The 17,568-nt window shown below is 41.2% G+C and overlaps 1 protein-coding gene across 1 annotated transcript in view; it reads left to right on the top strand.

The window, feature by feature from the left end:
- tspan4b (tetraspanin 4b) overlaps positions 1-17,568 on the top strand; it is a 138,830-nt gene that overhangs the window by 28,445 nt on the left and 92,817 nt on the right. The gene's annotated exons all lie outside the window — the stretch shown is intronic.

The raw sequence follows: 17,568 nt of genomic DNA, 5'->3' as shown, positions 1-17,568 counted from the left end.
CTCATGTTAACCATCTTATGTTGGCCATCTCATGTTAGCCATCTCATTTTAGCCATCTCATGTTAACCATCTCATTTTGGCCATCTCATGTTAGCCATCTCATGTTGACCATCTCATGTTAACCATCTTATGTTGGCCATCTTATGTTAGCCATCTCATTTTAGCCATCTCATGTTAGCCATCTCATTTTGGCCATCTTGTGTTTACCATCTCATGTTAACCATCTCATGTTGGCCATCTCATGTTAACCATCTCATGTTAGCTATCTCATGTTAGCCATCTCATGTTTGCCATCTCATGTTAACCATCTCATGGTGGCCATCTCATGTTTAACCATCTCATGTTAGCCATCTCCTGTTAACCACATCATGTTAACCATCTCATGTTAACCACCTCATGTTAGCCATCTCCTGTTAACCACGCCATGTAAGCCATCTCATGTTAGTCATCTCATGTTGGCCATCTCATGTTAGCCATCTCATGTTTGCCATCTCATGTTAACCATCTCATGTTTCCCATCTCATGTTAACCATCTCATGTTAACCATCTTATGTTGACCATCTCATGTTAATCAGCCTATGTTGGCCATCTCATGATAGCGATCTCATGTTAGTCATCTCATGTTAACCATCTCATGTTTGCCATCTCATGTTAACCATCTCATGTTAGCCATCTCATGTTGGCCATCTCATGTTAGCCATCTGATGTTAATCATCTCATGTTAGCCATCTCAGGTTAACAATCTCATGTTGGCCATCTTATGTTGGCCATCTCATGTTAGCCATCTCATGTTGGCCATCTCATGTTTGCCATCTCATGTTGGCCATCGCATGTTTGCCATCTCATGTTGGCCATCTCATGTTGGCCATCTCCTGTAAACCACCTCATGTTAGCCATCTCATGTTAACCATCTCATGTTGGCCATCTCATGTTAGCCATCTCATGTTTGCCACCTCATGTTAACCATCTCATGTTGGATATCTCATGTTAACCATCTCATGTTGGACATCTCATGTTGGCCATCTCATGTTTGCCATCTCATGTTTGCCATCTCATGTTAACCATCTCATGTTTCCAATCTCATGTTAACCATCTCATGTTAACCATCTTATGTTGACCATCTCATGTTAATCAGCCTATGTTGGCCATCTCATGTTAGACATCTCATGTTAGTCATCTCATGTTAACCATCTCATGTTGGCCATCTCATGTTACCAACTCATGTTAGCCATCTCCTGTTAACCACCTCATGTTAACCATCTCATGTTAACCATCTCATGTTAGCCATCTCCTGTTAACCACCTCATGTTAGCCATCTCATGTTAACCATCTCATGTTGGACATCTCATGTTGGCCATCTCATGTTAGCCATCTCATGTTTGCCATCTCATGTTAACCATCCCATGTTGGACATCTCATGGTAACCATCTCATGTTAGCCATCTCATGTTAGCCATCTCATGTTGGCCATCGCATGTTTGCCATCTCATGTTGGCCATCTCATGTTAGCCATCTCCTGTAAACCACCTCATGTTAGCCATCTCATGTTAACCATCTCATGTTGGCCATCTCATGTTCACCATCTCATGTTAGCCATCTCATGTTAGCCATCTCATGTTGGCCAACTCCTGTTGGCCATCTCATGTTAATCATCTCATGTTGGCAATGTCATGTTAACCATCTCATGTTAACCATCTCATGTTTCCCATCTCATGTTAACCATCTCATGTTAACCATCTTATGTTGACCATCTCATGTTAATCAGCCTATGTTGGCCATCTCATGTTAGTCATCTCATTTTGGCCATCTCATGTTAACCATCTCATGTTGGATATCTCATGTTAACCATCTCATGTTGGACATCTCATGTTGGCCATCTCATGTTAGCCATCTCATGTTTCCCATCTCATGTTAACCATCTCATGATTCCCATCTCATGTTAACCATCTCATGTTCACCATCTTATGTTGACCATCTCATGTTAATCAGCCTTTGTTGGCCATCTCATGTTAGCCATCTCATGTTGACCATCTCATGTTAACCATTTTATGTTGGCCATCTTATGTTAGCCATCTCATTTTAGCCATCTCATGTTAACCATCTCATTTTGGCCATCTTGTGTTTGCCATCTCATGTTAACCATCTCATGTTGGCCATCTCATGTTAACCATCTCATGTTAGCTATCTCATGTTAGCCATCTCATGTTTGCCATCTCATGTTAACCATCTCATGTTAGCCATCTCAGGTTAACCATCTCATGTTAACCATCTCATGTTAGCCGTCTCATGTTAACCATCTGATGTTGGCCATCTCATGTTAACCATCTTATGTTGGCCATCTAATGTTAGCCATCTCATTTTAGCCATCTCATGTTAACCATCTCATTTTGGCCATCTCATGTTAGCCATCTCATGTTGACCATCTCATGTTAACCATCTTATGTTGGCCATCTTATGTTAGCCATCTCATTTTAGCCATCTCATGTTAACCATCTCATTTTGGCCATCTTGTGTTTACCATCTCATGTTAACCATCTCATGTTGGCCATCTCATGTTAACCATCTCATGTTAGCTATCTCATGTTGGCCATCTCATGTTTGCCATCTCATGTTAACCATCTCATGTTAACCATCTCATGTTTCCCATCTCATGTTAACCATCTCATGTTAACCATCTTATGTTGACCATCTCATGTTAATCAACCTATGTTGGCCATCTCATGTTAACGATCTCATGTTAGTCATCTCATGTTAACCATCTCATGTTTGCCATCTCATGTTAACCATCTCATGTTAGCCATCTCATGTTGGCCATCTCATGTTAGCCATCTGATGTTAATCATCTCATGTTAGCCATCTCAGGTTAACAATCTCATGTTGGCCATCTTATGTTGGCCATCTCATGTTAGCCATCTCATGTTGGCCATCTCATGTTTGCCATCTCATGTTGGCCATCTCATGTTGGCCATCTCCTGTAAACCACCTCATGTTAGCCATCTCATGTTAAACATCTCATGTTGGCCATCTCATGTTAACCATCTCATGTTTCCAATCTCATGTTAACCATCTCATGTTAACCATCTTATGTTGACCATCTCATGTTAATCAGCCTATGTTGGCCATCTCATGTTAGACATCTCATGTTAGTCATCTCATGTTAACCATCTGATGTTGGCCATCTCATGTTACCAACTCATGTTAGCCATCTCCTGTTAACCACCTCATGTTAACCATCTCATGTTAACCATCACATGTTAGCCATCTCCTGTTAACCACCTCATGTTAGCCATCTCATGTTAACCATTTCATGTTGGCCAACTCCTGTTGGCCATCTCATGTTAATCATCTCATGTTGGCAATGTCATGTTAACCATCTCATGTTAACCATCTCATGTTTCCCATCTCATGTTTGCCACCTCATGTTAACCATCTTATGTTGACCATCTCATGTTAATCAGCCTATGTTGGCCATCTCATGTTAGTCATCTCTGGTTGGCCATCTCATGTTAACCATCTCATGTTGGATATCTCATGTTAACCATCTCATGTTGGACATCTCATGTTGGCCATCTCATGTTAGCCATCTCATGTTAGCCATCTCATGTTAACCATCTCATGTTTCCCATCTCATGTTAACCATCTCATGTTAACCATCTTATGTTGACCATCTCATGTTAATCAGCCTTTGTTGGCCATCTCATGTTAGCCATCTCATGTTGACCATCTCATGTTAACCATTTTATGTTGGCCATCTTATGTTAGCCATCTCATTTTAGCCATCTCATGTTAACCATCTCATTTTGGCCATCTTGTGTTTGCCATCTCATGTTAACCATCTCATGTTGGCCATCTCATGTTAACCATCTCATGTTAGCTATCTCATGTTAGCCATCTCATGTTTGCCATCTCATGTTAACCATGTCATGTTAGCCATCTCAGGTTAACCATCTCATGTTAACCATCTCATGTTAGCCGTCTCATGTTAACCATCTGATGTTGGCCATCTCATGTTAACCATCTTATGTTGGCCATCTCATGTTAGCCATCTCATTTTAGCCATCTCATGTTAACCATCTCATTTTGGCCATCTCATGTTAGCCATCTCATGTTGACCATCTCATGTTAACCATCTTATGTTGGCCATCTTATGTTAGCCATCTCATTTTAGCCATCTCATGTTAGCCATCTCATTTTGGCCATCTTGTGTTTACCATCTCATGTTAACCATCTCATGTTGGCCATCTCATGTTAACCATCTCATGTTAGCTATCTCATGTTAGCCATCTCATGTTTGCCATCTCATGTTAACCATCTCATGTTGGCCATCTCATGTTTAACCATCTCATGTTAGCCATCTCCTGTTAACCACATCATGTTAACCATCTCATGTTAACCACCTCATGTTAGCCATCTCCTGTTAACCACGCCATGTAAGCCATCTCATGTTAGTCATCTCATGTTGGCCATCTCATGTTAGCCATCTCATGTTTGCCATCTCATGTTAACCATCTCATGTTTCCCATCTCATGTTAACCATCTCATGTTAACCATCTTATGTTGACCATCTCATGTTAATCAGCCTATGTTGGCCATCTCATGATAGCGATCTCATGTTAGTCATCTCATGTTAACCATCTCATGTTTGCCATCTCATGTTAACCATCTCATGTTAGCCATCTCATGTTGGCCATCTCATGTTAGCCATCTGATGTTAATCATCTCATGTTAGCCATCTCAGGTTAACAATCTCATGTTGGCCATCTTATGTTGGCCATCTCATGTTAGCCATCTCATGTTGGCCATCTCATGTTTGCCATCTCATGTTGGCCATCGCATGTTGGCCATCTCATGTTGGCCATCTCATGTTAGCCATCTCCTGTAAACCACCTCATGTTAGCCATCTCATGTTAACCATCTCATGTTGGCCATCTCATGTTAGCCATCTCATGTTTGCCACCTCATGTTAACCATCTCATGTTGGATATCTCATGTTAACCATCTCATGTTGGACATCTCATGTTGGCCATCTCATGTTTGCCATCTCATGTTTGCCATCTCATGTTAACCATCTCATGTTTCCAATCTCATGTTAACCATCTCATGTTAACCATCTTATGTTGACCATCTCATGTTAATCAGCCTATGTTGGCCATCTCATGTTAGACATCTCATGTTAGTCATCTCATGTTAACCATCTCATGTTGGCCATCTCATGTTACCAACTCATGTTAGCCATCTCCTGTTAACCACCTCATGTTAACCATCTCATGTTAACCATCTCATGTTAGCCATCTCCTGTTAACCACCTCATGTTTGCCATCTCATGTTAACCATCTCATGTTTCCCATCTCATGTTAACCATCTTATGTTGACTATCTCATGTTAACCACCTCATGTTAGCCATCTCCTGTTAACCACGCCATGTAAGCCATCTCATGTTAGTCATCTCATGTTGGCCATCTCATGTTAGCCATCTCATGTTTGCCATCTCATGTTAACCATCTCATGTTTCCCATCTCATGTTAACCATCTCATGTTAACCATCTTATGTTGACCATCTCATGTTAATCAGCCTATGTTGGCCATCTCATGATAGCGATCTCATGTTAGTCATCTCATGTTAACCATCTCATGTTTGCCATCTCATGTTAACCATCTCATGTTAGCCATCTCATGTTGGCCATCTCATGTTAGCCATCTGATGTTAATCATCTCATGTTAGCCATCTCAGGTTAACAATCTCATGTTGGCCATCTTATGTTGGCCATCTCATGTTAGCCATCTCATGTTGGCCATCTCATGTTTGCCATCTCATGTTGGCCATCGCATGTTGGCCATCTCATGTTGGCCATCTCATGTTGGCCATCTCCTGTAAACCACCTCATGTTAGCCATCTCATGTTAACCATCTCATGTTGGCCATCTCATGTTAGCCATCTCATGTTTGCCACCTCATGTTAACCATCTCATGTTGGATATCTCATGTTAACCATCTCATGTTGGACATCTCATGTTGGCCATCTCATGTTTGCCATCTCATGTTTGCCATCTCATGTTAACCATCTCATGTTTCCAATCTCATGTTAACCATCTCATGTTAACCATCTTATGTTGACCATCTCATGTTAATCAGCCTATGTTGGCCATCTCATGTTAGACATCTCATGTTAGTCATCTCATGTTAACCATCTCATGTTGGCCATCTCATGTTACCAACTCATGTTAGCCATCTCCTGTTAACCACCTCATGTTAACCATCTCATGTTAACCATCTCATGTTAGCCATCTCCTGTTAACCACCTCATGTTAGCCATCTCATGTTAACCATCTCATGTTGGACATCTCATGTTGGCCATCTCATGTTAGCCATCTCATGTTTGCCATCTCATGTTAACCATCCCATGTTGGACATCTCATGGTAACCATCTCATGTTAGCCATCTCATGTTAGCCATCTCATGTTGGCCATCGCATGTTTGCCATCTCATGTTGGCCATCTCATGTTAGCCATCTCCTGTAAACCACCTCATGTTAGCCATCTCATGTTAACCATCTCATGTTGGCCATCTCATGTTAACCATCTCATGTTAGCCATCTCATGTTAGCCATCTCATGTTGGCCAACTCCTGTTGGCCATCTCATGTTAATCATCTCATGTTGGCAATGTCATGTTAACCATCTCATGTTAACCATCTCATGTTTCCCATCTCATGTTAACCATCTCATGTTAACCATCTTATGTTGACCATCTCATGTTAATCAGCCTATGTTGGCCATCTCATGTTAGTCATCTCATGTTGGCCATCTCATGTTAACCATCTCATGTTGGATATCTCATGTTAACCATCTCATGTTGGACATCTCATGTTGGCCATCTCATGTTAGCCATCTCATGTTTCCCATCTCATGTTAACCATCTCATGATTCCCATCTCATGTTAACCATCTCATGTTCACCATCTTATGTTGACCATCTCATGTTAATCAGCCTTTGTTGGCCATCTCATGTTAGCCATCTCATGTTGACCATCTCATGTTAACCATTTTATGTTGGCCATCTTATGTTAGCCATCTCATTTTAGCCATCTCATGTTAACCATCTCATTTTGGCCATCTTGTGTTTGCCATCTCATGTTAACCATCTCATGTTGGCCATCTCATGTTAACCATCTCATGTTAGCTATCTCATGTTAGCCATCTCATGTTTGCCATCTCATGTTAACCATCTCATGTTAGCCATCTCAGGTTAACCATCTCATGTTAACCATCTCATGTTAGCCGTCTCATGTTAACCATCTGATGTTGGCCATCTCATGTTAACCATCTTATGTTGGCCATCTAATGTTAGCCATCTCATTTTAGCCATCTCATGTTAACCATCTCATTTTGGCCATCTCATGTTAGCCATCTCATGTTGACCATCTCATGTTAACCATCTTATGTTGGCCATCTTATGTTAGCCATCTCATTTTAGCCATCTCATGTTAACCATCTCATTTTGGCCATCTTGTGTTTACCATCTCATGTTAACCATCTCATGTTGGCCATCTCATGTTAACCATCTCATGTTAGCTATCTCATGTTGGCCATCTCATGTTTGCCATCTCATGTTAACCATCTCATGTTAACCATCTCATGTTTCCCATCTCATGTTAACCATCTCATGTTAACCATCTTATGTTGACCATCTCATGTTAATCAACCTATGTTGGCCATCTCATGTTAACGATCTCATGTTAGTCATCTCATGTTAACCATCTCATGTTCGCCATCTCATGTTAACCATCTCATGTTAGCCATCTCATGTTGGCCATCTCATGTTAGCCATCTGATGTTAATCATCTCATGTTAGCCATCTCAGGTTAACAATCTCATGTTGGCCATCTTATGTTGGCCATCTCATGTTAGCCATCTCATGTTGGCCATCTCATGTTTGCCATCTCATGTTGGCCATCTCATGTTGGCCATCTCCTGTAAACCACCTCATGTTAGCCATCTCATGTTAAACATCTCATGTTGGCCATCTCATGTTAGCCATCTCATGTTTGCCACCTCATGTTAACCATCTCATGTTGGATATCTGATGTTAACCATCTCATGTTGGACATCTCATGTTGGCCATCTCATGTTTGCCATCTCATGTTAACCATCTCATGTTTCCAATCTCATGTTAACCATCTCATGTTAACCATCTTATGTTGACCATCTCATGTTAATCAGCCTATGTTGGCCATCTCATGTTAGACATCTCATGTTAGTCATCTCATGTTAACCATCTGATGTTGGCCATCTCATGTTACCAACTCATGTTAGCCATCTCCTGTTAACCACCTCATGTTAACCATCTCATGTTAACCATCACATGTTAGCCATCTCCTGTTAACCACCTCATGTTAGCCATCTCATGTTAACCATTTCATGTTGGCCAACTCCTGTTGGCCATCTCATGTTAATCATCTCATGTTGGCAATGTCATGTTAACCATCTCATGTTAACCATCTCATGTTTCCCATCTCATGTTTGCCACCTCATGTTAACCATCTTATGTTGACCATCTCATGTTAATCAGCCTATGTTGGCCATCTCATGTTAGTCATCTCATGTTGGCCATCTCATGTTAACCATCTCATGTTGGATATCTCATGTTAACCATCTCATGTTGGACATCTCATGTTGGCCATCTCATGTTAGCCATCTCATGTTAGCCATCTCATGTTAACCATCTCATGTTTCCCATCTCATGTTAACCATCTCATGTTAACCATCTTATGTTGACCATCTCATGTTAATCAGCCTTTGTTGGCCATCTCATGTTAGCCATCTCATGTTGACCATCTCATGTTAACCATTTTATGTTGGCCATCTTATGTTAGCCATCTCATTTTAGCCATCTCATGTTAACCATCTCATTTTGGCCATCTTGTGTTTGCCATCTCATGTTAACCATCTCATGTTGGCCATCTCATGTTAACCATCTCATGTTAGCTATCTCATGTTAGCCATCTCATGTTTGCCATCTCATGTTAACCATCTCATGTTAGCCATCTCAGGTTAACCATCTCATGTTAACCATCTCATGTTAGCCGTCTCATGTTAACCATCTGATGTTGGCCATCTCATGTTAACCATCTCATGTTAACCATCTCATGTTAGCCGTCTCATGTTAACCATCTGATGTTGGCCATCTCATGTTAACCATCTTATGTTGGCCATCTTATGTTAGCCATCTCATTTTAGCCATCTCATGTTAACCATCTCATTTTGGCCATCTTGTGTTTACCATCTCATGTTAACCATCTCATGTTGGCCATCTCATGTTAACCATCTCATGTTAGCTATCTCATGTTAGCCATCTCATGTTTGCCATCTCATGCTAACCATCTCATGTTGGCCATCTCATGTTGGCCATCTCATGTTTAACCATCTCATGTTAGCCATCTCCTGTTAACCACATCATGTTAACCATCTCATGTTAACCACCTCATGTTAGCCATCTCCTGTTAACCACGCCATGTAAGCCATCTCATGTTAGTCATCTCATGTTGGCCATCTCATGTTAGCCATCTCACGTTTGCCATCTCATGTTAACCATCTCATGTTTCCCATCTCATGTTAACCATCTCATGTTAACCATCTTATGTTGACCATCTCATGTTAATCAGCCTATGTTGGCCATCTCATGTTAGCGATCTCATGTTTGTCATCTCATGTTAACCATCTCATGTTTCCCATCTCATGTTAACCATCTCATGTTAACCATCTTATGTTGACCATCTCATGTTAATCAGCCTTTGTTGGCCATCTCATGTTAGCCATCTCATGTTGACCATCTCATGTTAACCATTTTATGTTGGCCATCTTATGTTAGCCATCTCATTTTAGCCATCTCATGTTAACCATCTCATTTTGGCCATCTTGTGTTTGCAATCTCATGTTAACCATCTCATGTTGGCCATCTCATGTTAACCATCTCATGTTAGCTATCTCATGTTAGCCATCTCATGTTTGCCATCTCATGTTAACCATGTCATGTTAGCCATCTAAGGTTAACCATCTCATGTTAACCATCTCATGTTAGCCGTCTCATGTTAACCATCTGATGTTGGCCATCTCATGTTAACCATCTTATGTTGGCCATCTCATGTTAGCCATCTCATTTTAGCCATCTCATGTTAACCATCTCATTTTGGCCATCTCATGTTAGCCATCTCATGTTGACCATCTCATGTTAACCATCTTATGTTGGCCATCTTATGTTAGCCATCTCATTTTAGCCATCTCATGTTAGCCATCTCATTTTGGCCATCTTGTGTTTACCATCTCATGTTAACCATCTCATGTTGGCCATCTCATGTTAACCATCTCATGTTAGCTATCTCATGTTAGCCATCTCATGTTTGCCATCTCATGTTAACCATCTCATGTTGGCCATCTCATGTTTAACCATCTCATGTTAGCCATCTCCTGTTAACCACATCATGTTAACCATCTCATGTTAACCACCTCATGTTAGCCATCTCCTGTTAACCACGCCATGTAAGCCATCTCATGTTAGTCATCTCATGTTGGCCATCTCATGTTAGCCATCTCATGTTTGCCATCTCATGTTAACCATCTCATGTTTCCCATCTCATGTTAACCATCTCATGTTAACCATCTTATGTTGACCATCTCATGTTAATCAGCCTATGTTGGCCATCTCATGATAGCGATCTCATGTTAGTCATCTCATGTTAACCATCTCATGTTTGCCATCTCATGTTAACCATCTCATGTTAGCCATCTCATGTTGGCCATCTCATGTTAGCCATCTGATGTTAATCATCTCATGTTAGCCATCTCAGGTTAACAATCTCATGTTGGCCATCTTATGTTGGCCATCTCATGTTAGCCATCTCATGTTGGATATCTCATGTTAACCATCTCATGTTGGACATCTCATGTTGGCCATCTCATGTTTGCCATCTCATGTTTGCCATCTCATGTTAACCATCTCATGTTTCCAATCTCATGTTAACCATCTCATGTTAACCATCTTATGTTGACCATCTCATGTTAATCAGCCTATGTTGGCCATCTCATGTTAGACATCTCATGTTAGTCATCTCATGTTAACCATCTCATGTTGGCCATCTCATGTTACCAACTCATGTTAGCCATCTCCTGTTAACCACCTCATGTTAACCATCTCATGTTAACCATCTCATGTTAGCCATCTCCTGTTAACCACCTCATGTTAGCCATCTCATGTTAACCATCTCATGTTGGACATCTCATGTTGGCCATCTCATGTTAGCCATCTCATGTTTGCCATCTCATGTTAACCATCCCATGTTGGACATCTCATGGTAACCATCTCATGTTAGCCATCTCATGTTAGCCATCTCATGTTGGCCATCGCATGTTTGCCATCTCATGTTGGCCATCTCATGTTAGCCATCTCCTGTAAACCACCTCATGTTAGCCATCTCATGTTAACCATCTCATGTTGGCCATCTCATGATTCCCATCTCATGTTAACCATCTCATGTTCACCATCTTATGTTGACCATCTCATGTTAATCAGCCTTTGTTGGCCATCTCATGTTAGCCATCTCATGTTGACCATCTCATGTTAACCATTTTATGTTGGCCATCTTATGTTAGCCATCTCATTTTAGCCATCTCATGTTAACCATCTCATTTTGGCCATCTTGTGTTTGCCATCTCATGTTAACCATCTCATGTTGGCCATCTCATGTTAACCATCTCATGTTGGCCATCTCATGTTCACCATCTCATGTTAGCCATCTCATGTTAGCCATCTCATGTTGGCCAACTCCTGTTGGCCATCTCATGTTAATCATCTCATGTTGGCAATGTCATGTTAACCATCTCATGTTAACCATCTCATGTTTCCCATCTCATGTTAACCATCTCATGTTAACCATCTTATGTTGACCATCTCATGTTAATCAGCCTATGTTGGCCATCTCATGTTAGTCATCTCATGTTGGCCATCTCATGTTAACCATCTCATGTTGGATATCTCATGTTAACCATCTCATGTTGGACATCTCATGTTGGCCATCTCATGTTAGCCATCTCATGTTTCCCATCTCATGTTAACCATCTCATGATTCCCATCTCATGTTAACCATCTCATGTTCACCATCTTATGTTGACCATCTCATGTTAATCAGCCTTTGTTGGCCATCTCATGTTAGCCATCTCATGTTGACCATCTCATGTTAACCATTTTATGTTGGCCATCTTATGTTAGCCATCTCATTTTAGCCATCTCATGTTAACCATCTCATTTTGGCCATCTTGTGTTTGCCATCTCATGTTAACCATCTCATGTTGGCCATCTCATGTTAACCATCTCATGTTAGCTATCTCATGTTAGCCATCTCATGTTTGCCATCTCATGTTAACCATCTCATGTTAGCCATCTCAGGTTAACCATCTCATGTTAACCATCTCATGTTAGCCGTCTCATGTTAACCATCTGATGTTGGCCATCTCATGTTAACCATCTTATGTTGGCCATCTAATGTTAGCCATCTCATTTTAGCCATCTCATGTTAACCATCTCATTTTGGCCATCTCATGTTAGCCATCTCATGTTGACCATCTCATGTTAACCATCTTATGTTGGCCATCTTATGTTAGCCATCTCTTTTTAGCCATCTCATGTTAACCATCTCATTTTGGCCATCTTGTGTTTACCATCTCATGTTAACCATCTCATGTTGGCCATCTCATGTTAACCATCTCATGTTAGCTATCTCATGTTGGCCATCTCATGTTGGCCATCTCATGTTAACCATCTCATGTTAACCATCTCATGTTTCCCATCTCATGTTAACCATCTCATGTTAACCATCTTATGTTGACCATCTCATGTTAATCAACCTATGTTGGCCATCTCATGTTAACGATCTCATGTTAGTCATCTCATGTTAACCATCTCATGTTTGCCATCTCATGTTAACCATCTCATGTTAGCCATCTCATGTTGGCCATCTCATGTTAGCCATCTGATGTTAATCATCTCATGTTAGCCATCTCAGGTTAACAATCTCATGTTGGCCATCTTATGTTGGCCATCTCATGTTAGCCATCTCATGTTGGCCATCTCATGTTTGCCATCTCATGTTGGCCATCTCATGTTGGCCATCTCCTGTAAACCACCTCATGTTAGCCATCTCATGTTCAACATCTCATGTTGGCCATCTCATGTTAGCCATCTCATGTTTGCCACCTCATGTTAACCATCTCATGTTGGATATCTGATGTTAACCATCTCATGTTGGACATCTCATGTTGGCCATCTCATGTTTGCCATCTCATGTTAACCATCTCATGTTTCCAATCTCATGTTAACCATCTCATGTTAACCATCTTATGTTGACCATCTCATGTTAATCAGCCTATGTTGGCCATCTCATGTTAGACATCTCATGTTAGTCATCTCATGTTAACCATCTGATGTTGGCCATCTCATGTTACCAACTCATGTTAGCCATCTCCTGTTAACCACCTCATGTTAACCATCTCATGTTAACCATCACATGTTAGCCATCTCCTGTTAACCACCTCATGTTAGCCATCTCATGTTAACCATTTCATGTTGGCCAACTCCTGTTGGCCATCTCATGTTAATCATCTCATGTTGGCAATGTCATGTTAACCATCTCATGTTAACCATCTCATGTTTCCCATCTCATGTTTGCCACCTCATGTTAACCATCTTATGTTGACCATCTCATGTTAATCAGCCTATGTTGGCCATCTCATGTTAGTCATCTCATGTTGGCCATCTCATGTTAACCATCTCATGTTGGATATCTCATGTTAACCATCTCATGTTGGACATCTCATGTTGGCCATCTCATGTTAGCCATGTCATGTTAGCCATCTCATGTTAACCATCTCATGTTTCCCATCTCATGTTAACCATCTCATGTTAACCATCTTATGTTGACCATCTCATGTTAATCAGCCTTTGTTGGCCATCTCATGTTAGCCATCTCATGTTGACCATCTCATGTTAACCATTTTATGTTGGCCATCTTATGTTAGCCATCTCATTTTAGCCATCTCATGTTAACCATCTCATTTTGGCCATCTTGTGTTTGCCATCTCATGTTAACCATCTCATGTTGGCCATCTCATGTTAACCATCTCATGTTAGCTATCTCATGTTAGCCATCTCATGTTTGCCATCTCATGTTAACCATCTCATGTTAGCCATCTCAGGTTAACCATCTCATGTTAACCATCTCATGTTAGCCGTCTCATGTTAACCATCTGATGTTGGCCATCTCATGTTAACCATCTCATGTTAACCATCTCATGTTAGCCGTCTCATGTTAACCATCTGATGTTGGCCATCTCATGTTAACCATCTTATGTTGGCCATCTTATGTTAGCCATCTCATTTTAGCCATCTCATGTTAACCATCTCATTTTGGCCATCTTGTGTTTACCATCTCATGTTAACCATCTCATGTTGGCCATCTCATGTTAACCATCTCATGTTAGCTATCTCATGTTAGCCATCTCATGTTTGCCATCTCATGCTAACCATCTCATGTTGGCCATCTCATGTTGGCCATCTCATGTTTAACCATCTCATGTTAGCCATCTCCTGTTAACCACATCATGTTAACCATCTCATGTTAACCACCTCATGTTAGCCATCTCATGTTAACCATCTCATGTTAGCTATCTCATGTTAGCCATCTCATGTTTGCCATCTCATGCTAACCATCTCATGTTGGCCATCTCATGTTGGCCATCTCATGTTTAACCATCTCATGTTAGCCATCTCCTGTTAACCACATCATGTTAACCATCTCATGTTAACCACCTCATGTTAGCCATCTCCTGTTAACCACGCCATGTAAGCCATCTCATGTTAGTCATCTCATGTTGGCCATCTCATGTTAGCCATCTCATGTTTGCCATCTCATGTTAACCATCTCATGTTTCCCATCTCATGTTAACCATCTCATGTTAACCATCTTATGTTGACCATCTCATGTTAATCAGCCTATGTTGGCCATCTCATGTTAGCGATCTCATGTTTGTCATCTCATGTTAACCATCTCATGTTTGCCATCTCATGTTAACCATCTCATGTTAGCCATCTCATGTTGGCCATCTCATGTTAGCCATCTGATGTTAATCATCTCATGTTAGCCATCTCAGGTTAACAATCTCATGTTGGCCATCTTATGTTGGCCATCTCATGTTAGCCATCTCATGTTGGCCATCTCATGTTTGCCATCTCATGTTGGCCATCGCATGTTTGCCATCTCATGTTGGCCATCTCATGTTGGCCATCTCCTGTAAACTACCTCATGTTAGCCATCTCATGTTAACCATCTCATGTTGGCCATCTCATGTTAGCCATCTTATGTTTGCCACCTCATGTTAACCATCTCATGTTGGATATCCCATGTTAACCATCTCATGTTGGACATCTCATGTTTGCCATCTCAGGTTAACCATCTCATGTTGGCAATGTCATGTTAACCATCTCATGTTAGCCATCTCATTTTGGCCATCTCATGTTAGCCATCTCATGTTAGCCATCTCATGTTGGCCATCTCATGTTGGCCATCTCATGTTGGCCATCTCATGTTAGTCATCTCATGTTGGCCATCTCATGTTGGCCATCTCATGTTAGCCATCTCATGTTTGCCATCTCATGTTAACCATCTCATGTTTCCCAGCTCATGTTAACCATCTTATGTTAGCCACCTCATGTTAGCCATCTCATGTTGGCCATCGCATGTTTGCCATCTCATGTTGGCCATCTCATGTTGGCCATCTCCTGTAAACCACCTCATGATAGCCATCTCATGTTAACCATCTCATGTTGGCCATCTCATGTTCACCATCTCATGTTAGCCATCTCATGTTAGCCATCTCATGTTGGCCAACTCCTGTTGGCCATCTCATGTTAATCATCTCATGTTGGCAATGTCATGTTAACCATCTCATGTTAGCCATCTCATGTTGGCCATCTCATGTTAGCCATCTCATGTTGGCCATCTCATGTTGGCCATCTCATATTGGCCATCTCATGTTGGCCATCTCACGTTAGTCATCTCATGTTGGACATCTCATGTTGGCCATCTCATGTTAGCCATCTCATGTTTGCCATCTCATGTTAACCATCTCATCTTTCCCATCTCATGTTAACCATCTTATGTTGACTATCTCATGTTAATCAGCCTATGTTGGCCATCTCATGTTTGCCATCTCATGTTAGTCTTCTCATGTTAACCATCTCATGTTGGCCATCTCATGTTAGCCATCTCCTGTTAACCACCTCATGTTAGCCATCTCATGTTAACCATCTAATGTTGGACATCTCATGTTAGCCATCTCATGATAATCATCTCATGTTAGCCATCTGAGGTTAACCATCTCATGTTGGCCATCTCATGTTGGCCATCTCATTTTAGCCCTCTCATGTTAGCCCTCTCATGTTAGCCATCTCATGTTTGCCATCTCATGTTGGCCATCTCATGTTAGCCATCTCCTGTAAACCACCTCATGTTGGCCATCTCATGTTGGACATCTCATGTTAGCCATCTCATGTTTGCCACCTCATGTTAACCATCTCATGTTGGATATCTCATGTTAACCATCTCATGTTGGACATCTCATGTTGGCCATCTTATGTTAGCCATCTCATGTTGGCCATCTCATGTTAACCATCTCATGTTTCCCATCTCATGTTAACCATCTCATGTTAACCATCTTATGTTGACCATCTCATGTTAATCAGCCTATGTTGGCCATCTCATGTTAGCCATCTCATGTCAGTCATATCATGTTAACCATCTCATGTTAGCCATCTCATGTTGGCCAACTCCTGTTGGCCATCTCATGTTAATCATCTCATGTTGGCAATGTCATGTTAACCATCTCATGTCAGCCATCTCATGTTGGCCATCTCATGTTGGCCATCTCATGTTAGTCATCTCATGTTGGACATCTCATGTTGGCCATCTCATGTTAGCCATCTCATGTTTGCCATCTCATGTTAACCATCTCATGTTTCCCATCTCATGTTAACCATCTTATGTTAGCCATCTCATGTTAGCCATCTCATGTTGGCCATCGCATGTTTGCCATCTCATGTTTGCCATCTCATGTTAGCCATCTCCTGTAAACCACCTCATGTTAGCCATCTCATGTTAACCATCTCATGTTGGCCATCTCATGTTCACCATCTCATGTTAGCCATCTCATGTTAGCCATCTCATGTTGGCCAACTCCTGTTGGCCATCTCATGTTAATCATCTCATGTTGGCAATGTCATGTTAACCATCTCATGTTGGACATCTCATGTTGGCCATCTCCAGTTAGCCATCTCTTGTTAGCCATCTCATGTTAACCATCTCATGTTTCCCATCTCATGTTAACCATCTCATGTTAACCATCTTATGTTGACCATCTCATGTTAATCAGCCTTTGATGGCCTTCTCATGTTAGCCATCTCATGTTGACCATCTCATGTTAACCATTTTATGTTGGCCATCTTATGTTAGCCATCTCATTTTAGCCA

The sequence above is a fragment of the Telmatherina bonti genome (assembly GCF_933228915.1).
Source record: "Telmatherina bonti genome assembly, chromosome: 14".
Lineage (NCBI taxonomy): Eukaryota > Metazoa > Chordata > Actinopteri > Atheriniformes > Telmatherinidae > Telmatherina > Telmatherina bonti.
Note: the sequence above shows the minus strand (reverse complement) of the source record. Positions and strands in the feature narration are given on the sequence as shown.